General features: G+C 38.6%; 1 long non-coding RNA gene across 1 annotated transcript in view; it reads left to right on the top strand.

The window, feature by feature from the left end:
- Positions 1–10,255, top strand: part of LOC311433482 — a 44,619-nt gene extending 34,364 nt beyond the window's left edge. The window contains exons 2-4 of the long non-coding RNA XR_014690774.1: positions 9,266–9,384; positions 9,642–9,728; positions 9,815–10,255. This is a non-coding gene — a long non-coding RNA (uncharacterized lncRNA). The remainder of the gene's footprint in view (positions 1–9,265; positions 9,385–9,641; positions 9,729–9,814) is intronic.
- The last annotated feature ends 5,034 nt before the right edge of the window (positions 10,256–15,289 follow it).

Below are 15,289 nucleotides of genomic sequence, written 5' to 3'. Positions count from 1 at the left end.
TTGGAAGGGACCTTGAAGGATCATAGAATCCTTAAGGTTGAAAAAGACCTCCAAGATCACCTAATCCAAATGCTTTGCTTTTTGTTCCTAAATATCTTTGGATGGTCCAGTGGAGAGCAAAATCTGCGTCCTGATATCATAGTAGCATAAAAAAATCATCACTACACTCTCAATACATTCACACTTTTTGAGATAAGGCACCTGTCTATGTTGACATCCTTCTTTCAGTTACTAGGTTTTACTCAGGCTTGTTTGAACTTGACTAATGTCTAACTCTTCTAAGCTACCTCCAAATGGAACATAGGTACACATTATGAAATCAGACTCAGCAGTAACTCTGCCCTCAAGAATTGATGTAACATAAAAGACATTTCTTACAGTAAAATTTTCTGGTGTTAAATATTGAGAGGAAAATCCAGAAAATATTCCATGTGTCCTTAATGTCCTCTGAGAATACCAGGAAATTTTTGCTTCTTCTCTAAAATTTACCACTTAATGAAATCTTAATGAGAAGAGACTATAAAATGCCATTGCATTTTATGAGAAACTTGAACAGCAGAGTCTGCTTAATTCAGCATGAAGTCTAACTTCAGCTAATGATGAAGTTTAAAGCAATATTTTATAATGGAATATCAGTTCCCATGTATCATTCTCCACTGACATTTCCCCTTTTTCCTGCTTCTCTGGTTTCTAGACACTTATTTGTTCTAGAAAAGTGTTTTTCTGTTCCTCTGCAAAAGATGGTGAGCAAGCAAGATTAAATTCATCGCTAAGAATGTCAGACACTAGGGCTTCGAGGCAAATAGTTAACCCCCGGAAGCCTACTTTTGGGTAGGAATAGCAGCCTATAGACAGCATGAACCTATATGATCACAGGAGTGCCGAGAAAAGAGTGAAAGCAACTCTTATTACTTTCTTGAAGTACTCAGTAAGCAATGAAAATGTAATCTGTTACTGCAAGGCCCGATGTGAGATTTAAAAAGGTTTTAGTGTGATATGGTATATGCAGTACTTAACAGAATAGTTGCAAGTATGTCACGAGTATCCATGCAAGATGTATTTCATAATTTGAACACTTGCATTGTGATTTATTTGTTCTGGCAATCAATATCAATTCCTTAAAGTGCCAAAAATTGCTAGGGCTGCTCATGGGATTTCCACAGAAGCCACTGCATGGATATGCAGGTGGGAAGCATGTTGCATGAAGAATAGGGGGAAAATGGGGGAAAATAGGATATTGCTATATAGCTGTATTGGCTAACCTATACAGACAATAAGGCATCTCCAATGTGAAAATTGGTTTTCAGCCAGAATGGCTAAACTTTTAATTGGATTGAGTACTTGGTAATGTTAAACATTTTTCGTGAACTTGCCTCTATAAATCCATATTGTTAATGCTGCTATCAACTCCTGTAATATAAGGAGCTGTTAAACGTACTTTTGGGGCTAGGTAAATGCACTGTGCTGTGAGCAGTGGGATAGCTCTTGGCTAGATGGATCAAGTTGATTTGTTCATGACTTCACAAAAAGATGTTTGAAGAGATTATTCTTATTCTCTGCTTTATTGTGTAATAGTACATGGCTGTTAAAATATTGCTGTTATTGAACTGAAGGAAGCCATGCAGTTATTCAGCATAACTGATCTCAAATTAGCCAAGTTGGGGCTGTTCACCCTGGAGAACAGAAGGATCCAGGGAGACCTTAGAGTGGCCTTCCAGTACTTAAATAGGGTACAGGAAAGCTGGGGAGGGACTCTGTCAGGGAATTTAGTGATAACATAAGGGGCAATGGCTTTAAACTAAAAGAGGGTAGGTTTAGATTAGATGTTATGAGGAAATTCTTCACTCAGTGAGGCACTGTTACAGGCTGCCCAGAGAAGCTGTGGATGCCTCATCCCTGGAGGTGCTCAAGGCCAGGCTGGATGGGACTTTGGGCAGCCTGGTCTGGTGGGAGGTGTCCCTGCCTATGGCGGGGGGGTGGAATGGGGTGGACTTCAAGGTCCCTTCCAGCCTGAGCCATTCTGTGATTCCCTGATTCTAAGCCAAGCAAGAGCTTAATTGAAAGCAAGTTGAAAAACTTCAGCCATGTCACTAATTGATATGCTTGTAGGCCTCAAACTAAACTTATGCCTAATACATCTGGTACATTTACAGTTGAACTGCAACGTAAGTGACTTCTTCCTGGAAGGGTTTCTTTGTTTAGTGTCTCTGGCCAGTATTGTTTTTACCTCTTGTAAAACTGAACTGCCTTGGAGACTTGACTCATATTTAAAAAAGTTTAGTTTGTATTTAAAGTAAATAAAATCCTTAGATATCTAAAAACGTAAATCCATTTAAGTAATGTTTGTTGACTCAACATGGGCTGTAGTTAAATAAAAAACAAACTTCATTTTATTATTACTTGTTACAATCCAACTGGATTCAAATTTTGCAATATGTAGCTGTGAAAAAAAGGCTTTTTTTTTGTTTCAGTAATAGATATGCTAAAAGGGTAACAGATGTAAAGATTTTGGAGAGCAACATTCTGCAACTGGGCTTACTTCCCTGCTTATGACTGCCCCTGGATACTGCCAGTACCAACTTTACTTTTATACCTCATTTCTTACCTATGTGGAGAAAGGTGAAGTATCTGTGTTTTGATTCCCTTCTGTTGTAGCAGGAACTTGGTAATTTATATCATCTTCTCCTAATTCTTCTCTTAATCATGCCTAATTTTGACCTGATTGTTTCTGCCACAATTGAAACAGGTGCAGAAGACAAATTATGGGGGAAACTTGCTGTGGTTATGTCTAATGGGAGGAGAATTCCTCTTCATAATTGTGAAGTTCAGAAGGAGTAGTGTTAGTTAACTGATGTCTTAAGTTTCCACAGCTGTTAACTTTTATTGCATATTTTACAGTTGTTTAATTTTATAGTTTGTACTGGGCTATTGTTTAGCTTTGCAAACATGGCTCTTTTGCCTCTTTAAATATTTGCAGAGTGGGCCACAGTGGCTTCTCCAGCCTGTTTGCTCCTGGAAGGTCAGGGGAGTGTTTCTTTGCACAGTGCCTTTTTTTTGTGCTCCTGGTTATTCAGCCACTTGCTTGATAACATCGGTCAGGCTGTTTGTTTACCTGGGAGCTGGAGATACAGAGTGTAAGGCAAGAGGCTATGATTAAAGTTCTAAGAAGCCTCATGAATAGCAGCTAGTCATGGGGGGTGGGGAGGGGGGAAAAAAGCAGTACTTAGAAATACCAGTTAAATCTGTATGCTCATCAGGGCCAGGGGTTTTTTATGTTTGTGCTGAGTAGTCCCTTGCTTCCTTGGCTTTGTGGGGTCTTTGAGGCAGCCTCTGCAAATGAGGTCTTCGTACTCTGGTTGGTTTGGGGGGAGGAGAGGGGGGTGGAACGCAACTCATTCTTCTTAAATCTGCTGCATCAGGGTGAATGTAGCTAATTGCGAGGTAAAGCTTTGCACAGTGAAAGTGTATCCAGATTTAATACAACACAAATAAGACCTTTAGATGCCTGCATATTTTCTCTGTTAAACAGAACAGCAGCTAGCGGGTGACCTACTGCTCTGTCTCTGACAGACAGCCAAGAGCATGGACTGCAATGTGCAGCCACAGCTAGGCTGGTACAGGCTTGGAGACATCTCAGTCCCTACCGAAGTTGCTTGAGTCTTCCACTTATGTGCTGTAAGGCAACTTCTGGGATAGTGCTGTGAACCTGTGCAACACTGTAGGCTTTATAACTTGTTCAAGTGGGAATTAAATAGCAGTGTGTCATGTGTCCAGTCAAAAGTGCAGTGATTATAGTGAGTGTAAAATTGCCTCCTGTGAACTACAGAGCCAAGAACACAGCAGTAATCTTCCAGGATAATTATAATTCCTCTCACATTGATTTACTACTTACAAGATGCTTGTGGTGTAATATGAGAAGAGAAAAACACAGAGTTCACTAGAATAAACCAATGCCTATTTTTCTGCCCGAAGTAAACTTTCCATATGATACCATAGTCCATTTTCTTCTTTACTCTGCATTTTATCAGTGGTGATTGTAAGTGGAAAATAATGTTGTGGCTTCCTTTATTTGACTCCTCTTATTTCTTATTGCATTTACTCTCCCCTCCATTTTCCTCCCCCACCTCCACAATTATTTATTAAAAATAGATATCGAGTGCACTCCAAGCTCCTGTTAGCCCTGTCTTCATCTTACATATTTCATGGCTAGATGAAGATAAAAGCTCAAATTCCAGCTGCCCATCAAATTGCATCTCTTGGACTGAGGAGTTTTCTAGCAAATACCTGAGGGAGAGCAAGTTTTTCCTTTTCAGGAATACCTGGTGGGAGGAAAGAACTACCAAAAGCATCTCATCTCCCCATTTCCCCTCTTGATGGTGGTGGCTCGGTGTGGCTGAGAGGTGTCGTGCTCTTGGAGAAGGCTGAGCAGGAGCTTGTAGTTCTCATCACTTTGAATACCTGGATAAAATCAAACCTGGCAATATAGCAAGTCTGCTGTGGGACATCCCAGTATTCAGTGTGTTATGCTTATGCTGAAACAATTGATTGTATCTATGTAATGAAACATAGACTCCTAGCAGTAACAAAGAGAAGATCTTTGTAAGGCATCTATTTGTCATAAGTTTCTGAAAATGGAAATAGGTGTTAAATAGCAAGTGAAATATGATTATGCACCTTGTGTAAAGTTTAGGTTGAGTAGTACAGGAACAGGGGAGTGCCTAAGAAACAGAAAGAAAGGAGACAATAGACAGTTTTTGTTTTCCTATTCCACTTCAGAAATCTGGTGCTAAAGGTGCTACAAAGTATTTAGAAGTTCCTTTGGAAATAGTGAATTTTGGCAAAACACTACAAGATTTCTAATAAATTCTAGAGTATCTATATTCTACTTATTTTTTTTTTTTCTTATGGAAAAACTTACAAATGGAGAACTAAAATCTCTGCAACAGTGGCTGCCTCAATTGAGAATGTAACCTCTTAGAAGGCAGCATGCCCATGGCAGTCTTCTGTGCTAAAAATATTCCAGTCTCACTCATAATGGACTCACTTATAATGGACTCTCCCGGGGCAAGGACAGAAGAGAATAGGATGCTTTTATGCATAACAGCTCCAACAGCATAAGACTGTTTTCTCTTTGAGATGGCTACTTAGTTGCTGTTCCCCAGACTGTAATCTCAACAGTGAGTCTCAGCACTGCTGCAATGTATCTTTATTTTTAATCTCACCATAATCTTCCCCTATTCCTTAATTTCTCCCCCATGATCCCTCAGTCATGCAGAAACATTAGAAGTAAGCTTCATTGGTCAAATGAAAGTTTCTTTTCCCCTCCCGTGGCATACAAAGTCTAGGAAGAGATGGTGTTTCTTGAACCAAATTTTGTCTTCAATCTTTCCCATTTCCTATTATGAAAAATAAAAGAAATATATACCATTAGTCTTCTAACAATTGTACATATAATTTGCAAATTGCATAAGCATGTAGCTTTACTAAGCATATAGTCACATTTTTCCTGTAGTGTATGCCTTCATGTATGTTGGGACGGAGTCTTGTGACTTGTTTGGTTGAAATGTCCTTCTAGCTTTCTACAGGGCTATTGTGTTGTTTTTCTTGTTTTCTTGTTTTTCATAAGTTGTTTTTCCTTTTTGTTTGTTTAGTATAGCTACAGGGGCTTCTGTGTGTGTCAGAGGAAAAGTCTGCTGGTCAAACATGTTACTGGAGCTGGTATTTAATTGTTCCATGATCTGGAGCCTTCAATTGGAAGCTGCCTGGAAAATATCAGTAAAAAGGGAGGAGTTCTTGCATGAGCCTTTTCTTAGCTGAAAACATTAGGATCCATAATGAAATGTCCTTGTGAACCTGGAAATGAACTTTACAATATATCTGGCAGAAGGGGAACTGGAAAACTAGAATTGGTATTTCAATGTCCTTTCTTCTTAATACCAGTGGCAGTTTTATTAAAACAAAACCATTAACTGAGTGTACCTATGTATTTACCTCATAAGTCGTTTCACTTTTTTTTTTTTTTTGATGAGAACTGAAGACATTGGGTGCTCAGAGATGTCTCAATCTGACTTACACCCAGTATCTGTGCTCAAACCATTAGAAACAGTTAAAACTTGCAAGATTCAAACACTTATTCAGAGACTTTGAAGCCATTTATGCTACTTCCCAAAAAACATGTACCAGACAGGTATTTCCAGCCTGGAGCTAGAGCAAAAGCAGAGGCGGGTCATCTGACACCCTTTGGTCAGAGCTCCTCATTCCCATCAAGGCTGAAGCCTAGGGGGATGCATTTGTAGGTTTTCTTCCCATTTCATCGAAGCTAGCCATTTCCAGTTCTGCTGTTATCTTGATTGTGCGGCTGTGCTGTCCGGTCTCCACAGCATCATCCTCATGTCTGGCTGCAAAAGGTTGTCTGAAAATGAGTAGTGGTGAAGTGACTGAATGCCCAGTGGGAGATAACTAAAACAGAGTCCTACTGAAATGTTTGTGATCTTCTAAGCATGCAAAAATTGCCTACATGGTTTGATTGTATTTGCAAGTGGTTGCTTGTATTCAGATTCAGCTATGTTAGCTGTAATAAAACCCCATAATTCGTCCTTGAAACAACCAAGGCACAAGGTGACAACAGATTTTGCTGTTAGCTGTAGTTGTAGTAGACAGGCATTTTTTTTCTAGTATATTATCTGTAACAGGACTGCTCTTACATGCAGTGTGAGTTGCAAGTGATTTGGGTGCATGTGTCTGGCTTTGAAATTATCATCATTTCCATCTGGATCAAGGATTACTGAGTGTTGCTGCCCCACCACCTTCTGCTGAGGAATAAAACTTGCGTTTCTCCAAGTAGGGTCAACAGCCACTATGCTGAGCTCTCTTAACTGCTTTCAGCTTACATTCTTTCATATCAAAGTAGGAGGTGAATTGTTAATAACCTGGGTGGCCTGTACTACGCTTACAGGCATCTAAATTGCATGCAGCTACAGCAACAGCAGGGAGCTGTGCTTTGGATAACTGAGCTGAGAATGCTGTCCCAAACTGCTCATGACTGCTTGAGCCCCGTGCTACATGTTTCAAGTGGATACTGTGCTCCTCACATCCCAATAACAGCATTGGCAGTAGTGTATGTGGATAACATCATGATTCTGTGACACAAATGTCCTGTTCATCTGTTGTAAAATCTGACAGTTCTTGAGGTATGTTCTCCCGTTCTTAAAATATGAACTCATGGTAGCTATATTCTGGGGCATCAAACCACATTTTCAACTAAATTGTGTGAATTAAAAGCTTGATGTATATGGTAAGCATCAGATCTCTCACTTTATCAAAAGTTAGGGGCAGGGAAAGTAAGTTAAGGCTTTGGAAGTTTCTCTTTTGCCTTTTTATGTTCACTTTGTTGCCTCCTTCATGTACAGTGAATTACAACTGATGACATTTGAGCATTTAAAGAAATTGTACAGGCTTCACACAAACACCTTTCCTCATGTCAATTCTAGGTATTCCAAGCAGCAGCTGACTCTTTTTTTTTTTTTTTTTTGTCCTGACATCTACCCTGAGAATAGGGCAAAAATGTACAATAAATTACAAAAGAGACAAATTTCTATTTCCCTCAGTCTGCCCAGGCTAGACCCAGGTTGACAATGATTAAGGCTGAAGTCCAGAGTTTTTTGCTATTTTGAGCATTTTTGTGTATGTGGTGCCTGAAGACAATGGAAAATGTGTTAATTGATTCCTGAGGTGCTAATATATATCTGTAGGTTTGCTTTTGACAGAATTTATCCTTTATCTACAAGAAAATCTGCAGTTAGTAAAATGCTGTGCTTGACCATAGCCCTCCTGCAGTACCATACCTCTTAATGTATTGGATGGTTTTGAGATAGAGAACGGTGTTTTCCCCAGCTTCTACTGCTAAATATATACAAGCTTGCTAATATAAACAAGCTTGTTCATAACTTTGGTAAGGCACGTCTGGTGGGAGTACTGTATCATCTTGAGCAAAACTTAGCATAATTCATCAAAGACAATTTCTGCAGAAACATAGAAGTTACTCTTCTGAGGGCCAAACTACTTCTTTATCCCCCTTGGTTGAGCAGTGGTGTTTAAGGAGGATGTTGAATGTCATCCTTTGAAGTCATTAATGATCATATAAGAATTTGCCTTCCACAGCTGAACATGACTATTAATGTCAGGCATAGACTATCCATCCTGCAACATGGTGATTTTTTTATTTTTTATTTTTTTTTTGTCCCTTGCGTTGTGCTGGTACAGCTGTTCTGTGCTGTAGCTTTTTGTTGTTGGGCTGGTGGTTGCAAATAGCCCCTGGAGGCAACTGGCATTTCAGTCTCTCATGTCTCACTGGGTACTTCAATGGCTGTGTGCAACCAGTGACTTGGAAGAAACTTTAATTTTTCTTCTGCCTTCAGTAGGGCAGAGCTTCATTATTACTGTCCTGTGGTGATAAAGTAGGTGTCATGCTTATGTTTCCAAGGTGTCCTGGGATGATAGGGTAGTTTCCAGTGCTCCGGTTCATCCTCGCTGGGCTTGAGAGCAAAATACCTTGTTAATCTGTTGCTTTAATTACACAATTCCTGTCAGACCAAGGAAGTACAGAGCATATCTTTAAATTTTAAAGTATGTTGACAGGACATAGACAAACGTACCCAATGCAAACACATAACAAGCCTGTGGCTTATTACTGCCATTTGGTTGAAATGAGACACAATAGCAAATGGTCTAGTGGTTCCCCTTTGCCTCCTCCCCTCCCAGACATTTTTCTTTTAAAAATATTGTGGCATCTGAGTGTGTTTTGCTTACCATGGATTGCTTCAGTGACTCCTTGCAGTGTGGCTCTCTGAGCCATTATGCACATGCACAAATGTTTGGTGGTAGGCAGGGGTTAAACACCTTTTTCCTAGCAAAGCTGTCTTTGAAATTAATCCTGAATTGAAGCAAAAGTGGGTGGTTGTGTGTTCAGCTAGGTGCAGCCATGTCAATTCTGTGCCATACGTGTGCTGTGTGAACAGAGATGGTGGGGGATGTCCAGGAGTCCTCTTGTTGCTTCCCTCAAGGTGCTAGGAGGATTTCCAAATAATGGCAAACTAATGCAACTGTGTGTGTTTCCTAGGCTGTACGACTGAATGATCTGCCTGTAAATAGTGTCCACTTCTGTAAATCTTTCATATTGGATGATAAACTTTAACTGTAATACGTATTAGACAGTTTGCTGCTTTGTTGGCTCATGCAAACACTGGATGTTTGTTCTTGCCATCAGGATCAGTTCTGCATGCAACATTGGGCATGTGAAATCAAAAGCTGGCTTTTGTGATTAGACTAATTTGGAGACCGTGAGATGCTCGAACACATTCTCCTGCAATTGTGATGGGGTGGAAGGTTAGTGTTATTTCCTCTTTTTCTAATTCTCTAAAGCATTTTCCTTGAAATCACTTGAAGTTTAATAATCTTTGGCTTGAAGAGCTTGTTTACAGGCTGGCACACTTTTTTCTTTCTTTTTTTTTTTTTCTCTACCCTTTATTCTGTGAACTAATGACACCACTGTAGCACTGGGAGCATGCTATGATATTCTAACATTTTGACTTTTCTGGGCTTTTAAAATTCAACTCTTACTATTTATATTAACCTTCTGCCAGGTCTTTTTACTGCCTACTATGTGCTTGAAGCAGTGAGCTTTAACCAAGATATCAAATAGAACTGCCAAGACAAACCGCATATGAACTGTAAGCCATTATCTTTTCTTTAACTCATCTGGAATCCCTCTGAGTAAACTGACTTGTGCTGTGTGTGCAACATTTTCATTTTATAGATGTTTGAAAAATAGCGAATAAGAATCTTTCCACTCAGAAGACACAAGCCAACAAGGCAACTCATGGTGCTTCGGAAGCTGCTGTGGTTTCAGGGCTGTTCTTGCAGTTTGCATCCTGTTTCCATCGCCAGTTTTATGTTGGAGCTTCTGCCAGGTTTTAGTTTCTATTCTTCCTCTGCTATATCACTGCCTTTTTGAGGAATGGGCTGGAATATGAGAAAAATCATGAAATGCAAATACATGCTGTGGTGGAACTCCTGCGGACTCCATCCTTTTATGTCCTCTTGCTTAAGTTTTGTTTGATGTGAAACTATTTTATAAATAGTATTTTAATTTTAATTCTCTATTTGAAGATATGCAACCATCTCTGCAGGTTACCAAAGAGTTTTAAACTGCTAACCTGCTGTAAGGCAATAAAATTACAGTGTTTTCTTAGGCCAATTCAAGTATTTATTTTGCAGTGTATCTCAGCCGGATTGAAACCTCTGTTAATCCTGAGTAATTACTGCAACACTTTGCACAATTAGCTTCAACCTTTCAGGTCACCAGAATAATTACATAAAAAGATGAACCTGTTCTCTTCCAATTCCCATTTAAGTGGAAGAGCAAATTAGACTAAACAGGTGCTGTAGATTTCTCTTGGTTAAGAGAAGATTTACAGCCTTGTGTTTCCTTGTGTCATGGTTTCATGTTCACCTGTTTTAAAAGATTGCAGAGGCTGATTTGTAGCTTTTTGCACCAACTTTGCACTTCAGTAGACTATCACACCAAAAAAAAAAAAAAGGCATTAATAGTCTGAAAAATATAAACTCCGAACTTTGTAGCCAATCACAATGCTATGAAAATAGAAACAAGTGGAAATGGAGCTTCATTCTTTTCCATAGCATGAGCTCTATGCATGGTCAAATAAGATATTTTAATTAAATCAGGACTGAGTTTATTCGGACTTGGATTCACTATAGTTTTGTAATGTATACTTAGTTTAGAAAGGAGACTGTATTCCCAAACTGTCATCATTGCTATTATAAGTAACGTGTCCAAACCAAAGCTTGATTTGATCTTGTCATGGAAGGAATTTTAGAACATTTATAGTGGGGTTTGCTGTTTAGAGTTATTTATTGGAAGAGCAAAGGCTGTAGGATTTTATTTTTTTCATTCATTGGAATAAGATAGAGAATTAGGGCTTTTTTTTTTTTTTTCCTTCCCTTGAAATATATTTGTTTTGCAGACCGAAGGGACATATTTTAAAATATACTTTTCTATAGAGAGATAGAAATGACTGTGCTTTTTAGATAGTATTGTACAGTTTTAACTTATCCCCAGCTGTTGCTTAAGGAAGCTCACTAAGAAAAGAGCTGCTGTTATGGATGAGAAGATGTAGTGGATGTCTATCTCAATTGTCTCTCTAGCGTTTCCAATATTGATGCAGTAGACTCCTAGATAAGACATGACAAAGTAAACTATGCTAAATTCTTCAGATCATGGGAAGAGAATATAAGGTATAATTTTCTAAACCCATTTAATCCTGCTGTGGACAGACGCTTTTGTCCCATTGTTCTTCTCAATTTCTTTTATTTTTTAAGCTCCAACGTCACTTAACAAAGAAAAGATTCTGCAACGAATTTTAACATAACTTTATCATAAGAAATATTATAGCTCTTCCTAGGTTTTCAGTCTTTTTGTGTTCTTTAATAAATGTTTGGGTCTTGGACTCCTTTTCAATTTGTGCAGTGTTTAGATCTGTATCTGGTTTAATAATCTGGAAATACTGACAACGGATTTTGTTTGGACTCCAACAAAAATCTGCTGGGATTGGCATCTGAGGAAGTTTTTTTCTTTACAACTTTGTTATAGGTATTCTATTATGCAATGATGTTATATTAGATTAACTATTAAGGTATATACATACTATCTCTCAAATCTGAATTATGAATAGCAATTCAGTGCAAGCACTTCTGTTGTTGAAAAAGATTTTATCCTTGAGCAGCCCTCAGACTGTTGAAGTGCCAGAAGGCCCAGCATTGCACATCTTTGCTTTATTCTTATTCATAAAACTTTCTTGACCTGTTTGGTTGTGTCTGCCTTTGTTAATTTCAACCTCCCTAACTTTCAGCAAGAAAAAAATCAGAATTAAACTGTAATTTAGTAGTTTCATGTAGTTCTGTTTAGGAATTCTTTCCTTCCTGCAGCCAGAACTTGTCCTGGTGGTGCAGACAGTTATTGAACTTCTCATGGCACTGGTGTTTCTCCAAGCAGCTGATACTGGGGGAAGAGCCATTTCTGGTGACTTTTCTTTAACCTCATTCAGCTCTTTGTTATGCTTAGTCCACTGGAATTAAAAATATAGTTAGATCTCATTTCTTTGGAAAGTGCCCTAAACCTTCCCTGTGACTGCCATGTGTGAGCAGCACTCAACAAGTCCTCACTTTCATCCTCTTTGAAGGGTTGATGGAAATCCTTCGAGTTGCTTTCACAGATCTTTTTATACAGTGGTTTGGTATATTTAAATACCAGCTTTACACATCTTAAAATTAAGAAAAGCATCTGTTTAAGTATATGAGGGTGTTTCAGTCTGGACACGCCTTTGTTTGGTCAGGTGCTGGTAAGCTAATTAAATTTAAACCTCTATTCATCTTGCTAGCCTTGTCTGACACAGTTTAAGATGCCTGACATACTAGACTTCACATCACCTCTGGTAGTTTAAAGGAACTGCGTACTTCAAGAGCTGTTACCAACTATAGTGCTTTGCCATTTATTATAATGGGAAGCTGGTGCTTCTGTAAAAAAAAAAAAAAAAAAAAAAAAAAATCTTGTCTTTGCAAACAGCCATTTTTGAGGAGCAGCCAGTGCCAGGTAGAGTAACACTAGATGTTTTCCAAGTACAGCTAAACCAAGAGGCCTTTACGTCTATTTTAGTGCTGGTAAATCCAGTTCATTTATTTTCGTAAGTATTTATAGGTGTTGCAAGACTCTTTGCTAAGTTACTTTCCTTGCCATAGACAAGTCCTATATGGAGAACAAGAATAGTGTTTATATTGCATTTAGAGAAGAATTTCCTGCTTAAGTGGTTGTCTAGGATATACTAGCTAGCTGTTAATGCACTAAAAAATATTGTTAATTCTACTGTAGCACTTAACTTTTTCTTTATTATGACTTTATCTAATCCTGTCTACATCTGTGAAGAAAAGTGAAAGTGGACATGAATTCCTAAATGCTCCCCCCCTTCCCCGCAACTATTTTAGTAGCCAATTTAAAATTTTTCAAAATTAAAATTTTAAGGGAATTTCCCACATGATATGCTGTTGTGTTGGTTCTGTCCTGCATTAATTAAAATAACTGAATGTTTGTGCTAGGACAACATTTTTCATCCATACCTCTCTGTCTGTAGTTAGGGTTCAGGTAAAATTGATATGAAGATTAAGCAAAATTTCTCTTGTATTCTTAAATTCCTGGGCTGCCTGCAGATGCAAATTTAGGCAGTCTGCATAATGATTTAAAGCTTTTTTTTTTAATTTACTTTTTTGACTTTTGTAGTGTTTTGTTCCCAGGATTTTTTATCTTGTAATGCGAGCACCATGCTACACAATGGTACATCAGTTTGTGTGTTTCCCAAATGACCCTAGGGGTCAGTGTCCTTTCCTTCTTCAGAAAAGGGGTGATTTCCAAAATATGCTCAGTACCAGCAAGCCTAATCCCAAACAGCACCAATATCTTTATTTTCTGTCTTTCCATCTCTAGATAACTTGCCTTAGCCCCTGCTACTGTCTCAGTTCAGCTATTTCTGTAGCCTTGCCATAAGATTTGGTCAGGTTAAAAAGAGCAAAAGCCAGTGTGGCTGGGATTTCCATGTTTTTCATCTTTGATGCCAATTCTGACACTTCAGGAAACTATAAAGTCAGGTAATTGAAAGGAGCCTCTTTTTTGCTGGTGTTGGAGGAGTGCGACACTTTTAGCAGCACTAATTAAAGGGCTGTTGCGAATAGGTCAACTATTTGCAACATTTTGAAGTGTGCAGCCACAAAGGTGGAAGCAGAGGTGGTGTATACTTGTTCTTAAGAAACCAATCTCCTTTTTGGTGATTAAGCAAAGTAGTTCATCTTATAGCTCTATTGTGTTTTTTTTTCTTTTTTTTTTTTTTCTCCTGTTTGAAGGACATCTCTTCTTACTTCACTATAGATATTAATCCTGACATTTTGCTACTTAGTAATCAAGTTTTTCTAAGGGAGCTTATGCCTCAGACAATTACTGAAGTGTTTATTCTGTGAAAACAAAGGCAAATTGGTCAGGGAAACTGCATTTGATGATCTGAAGTACAAACCTAAACAACAATGAAAATAATAAAAAGGCAGTTGCATTAAAGTATTTCATTTTAAGCCTCACTGGTGTTTCTCCCAGGATAAACTCTGCTTCATTGTATGCTTTTTTACTTCACAGATGAGAACTTAAAAAAAAAAAAAAAAAAAATGTTTCTTCATCATTCTCATGCCTATATATTCTCATGCCTGGCAAGTCAATGCTTGTGCCATAATCCCAGGCAGCCTGGTTGGTTTGTAAATTGCAATCACACCCCGCATGAGATCCTGCCCTTGTCAAAACCCAGCAAAACAGAATCCTTCCTCGAAGGGGAAGTTCCTCACCAAGCTGCAGCTTGTACAGCTGCACTGACCGCATGGCATTGGAGCGAGCCCAGCTGCCAGAAACTGGGAGCCCCAGCCTCATGGGGCTGGGTTTGTGGAAACAGCAGTGCAACTGTTAAGGAGCAGATAACTAAACTGTTTTGTTAACCCGGAAGTGCCTTCAGCTGGATTTGTGCACAGGCAGCAGTGTTTTGAAGATAGTACTTGAAGCTGTATTGCAAAGAACTGCAACTGGGAATATGTGTGACCAAAACTTCCTTTGCCCTTTTCTTGGAACTGTCATCAGCGAAGGGGTTTTGTGGTGTTGTCTAGGATAAATGCAGAGCTTCATCCTTTGATCAAGGGGTGGGATGATACAGCAGCAAAGCTGCGCTGAACTTCAAAGTGTGGGATTCAGCATAATTGTGAAAATAGTAGAAATGCAATAGCAAACCACAGTGCAAAGCAAAATTATATATATATTTTTTAAAATGTGAGCTCTATATTTTAGATGCCCTGTCTGTGTGCGTTAGGCACAGTAAGTAGTAATAGACTGCCTACTATTAAAAGTTTTTTCTGACTGGGTTTGAGCATGCAATTAGTTCTTGTCAAGTCATCATCAGCAAACAAAATGAAGATTATAAAAGCCTTATTATTGCCTCTTGTCAGTTATGGCAACAAACATAACATCTCATCTGACTAATTTTCACATCAGTAAGCTTTAGTCTCTCTGTTACTGCAGTGAATCCACAGTGAACATGGTGTTGTTGGGATGTCTCTTATTGGAATACCTTTTACTGGAATCCCTACGGTCAAATTTACTCTAGCATTAAACCATGGCTTTCCTGTTCTTCCTTGC

The sequence above is a fragment of the Aythya ferina genome, assembly GCF_964211825.1.
Source record: "Aythya ferina genome assembly, chromosome: 3".
NCBI classification, from domain to species: domain Eukaryota; kingdom Metazoa; phylum Chordata; class Aves; order Anseriformes; family Anatidae; genus Aythya; species Aythya ferina.
The sequence above is the reverse complement of the archived record's forward strand: the minus strand, read 5'-3'. Positions and strand labels throughout refer to the sequence as shown.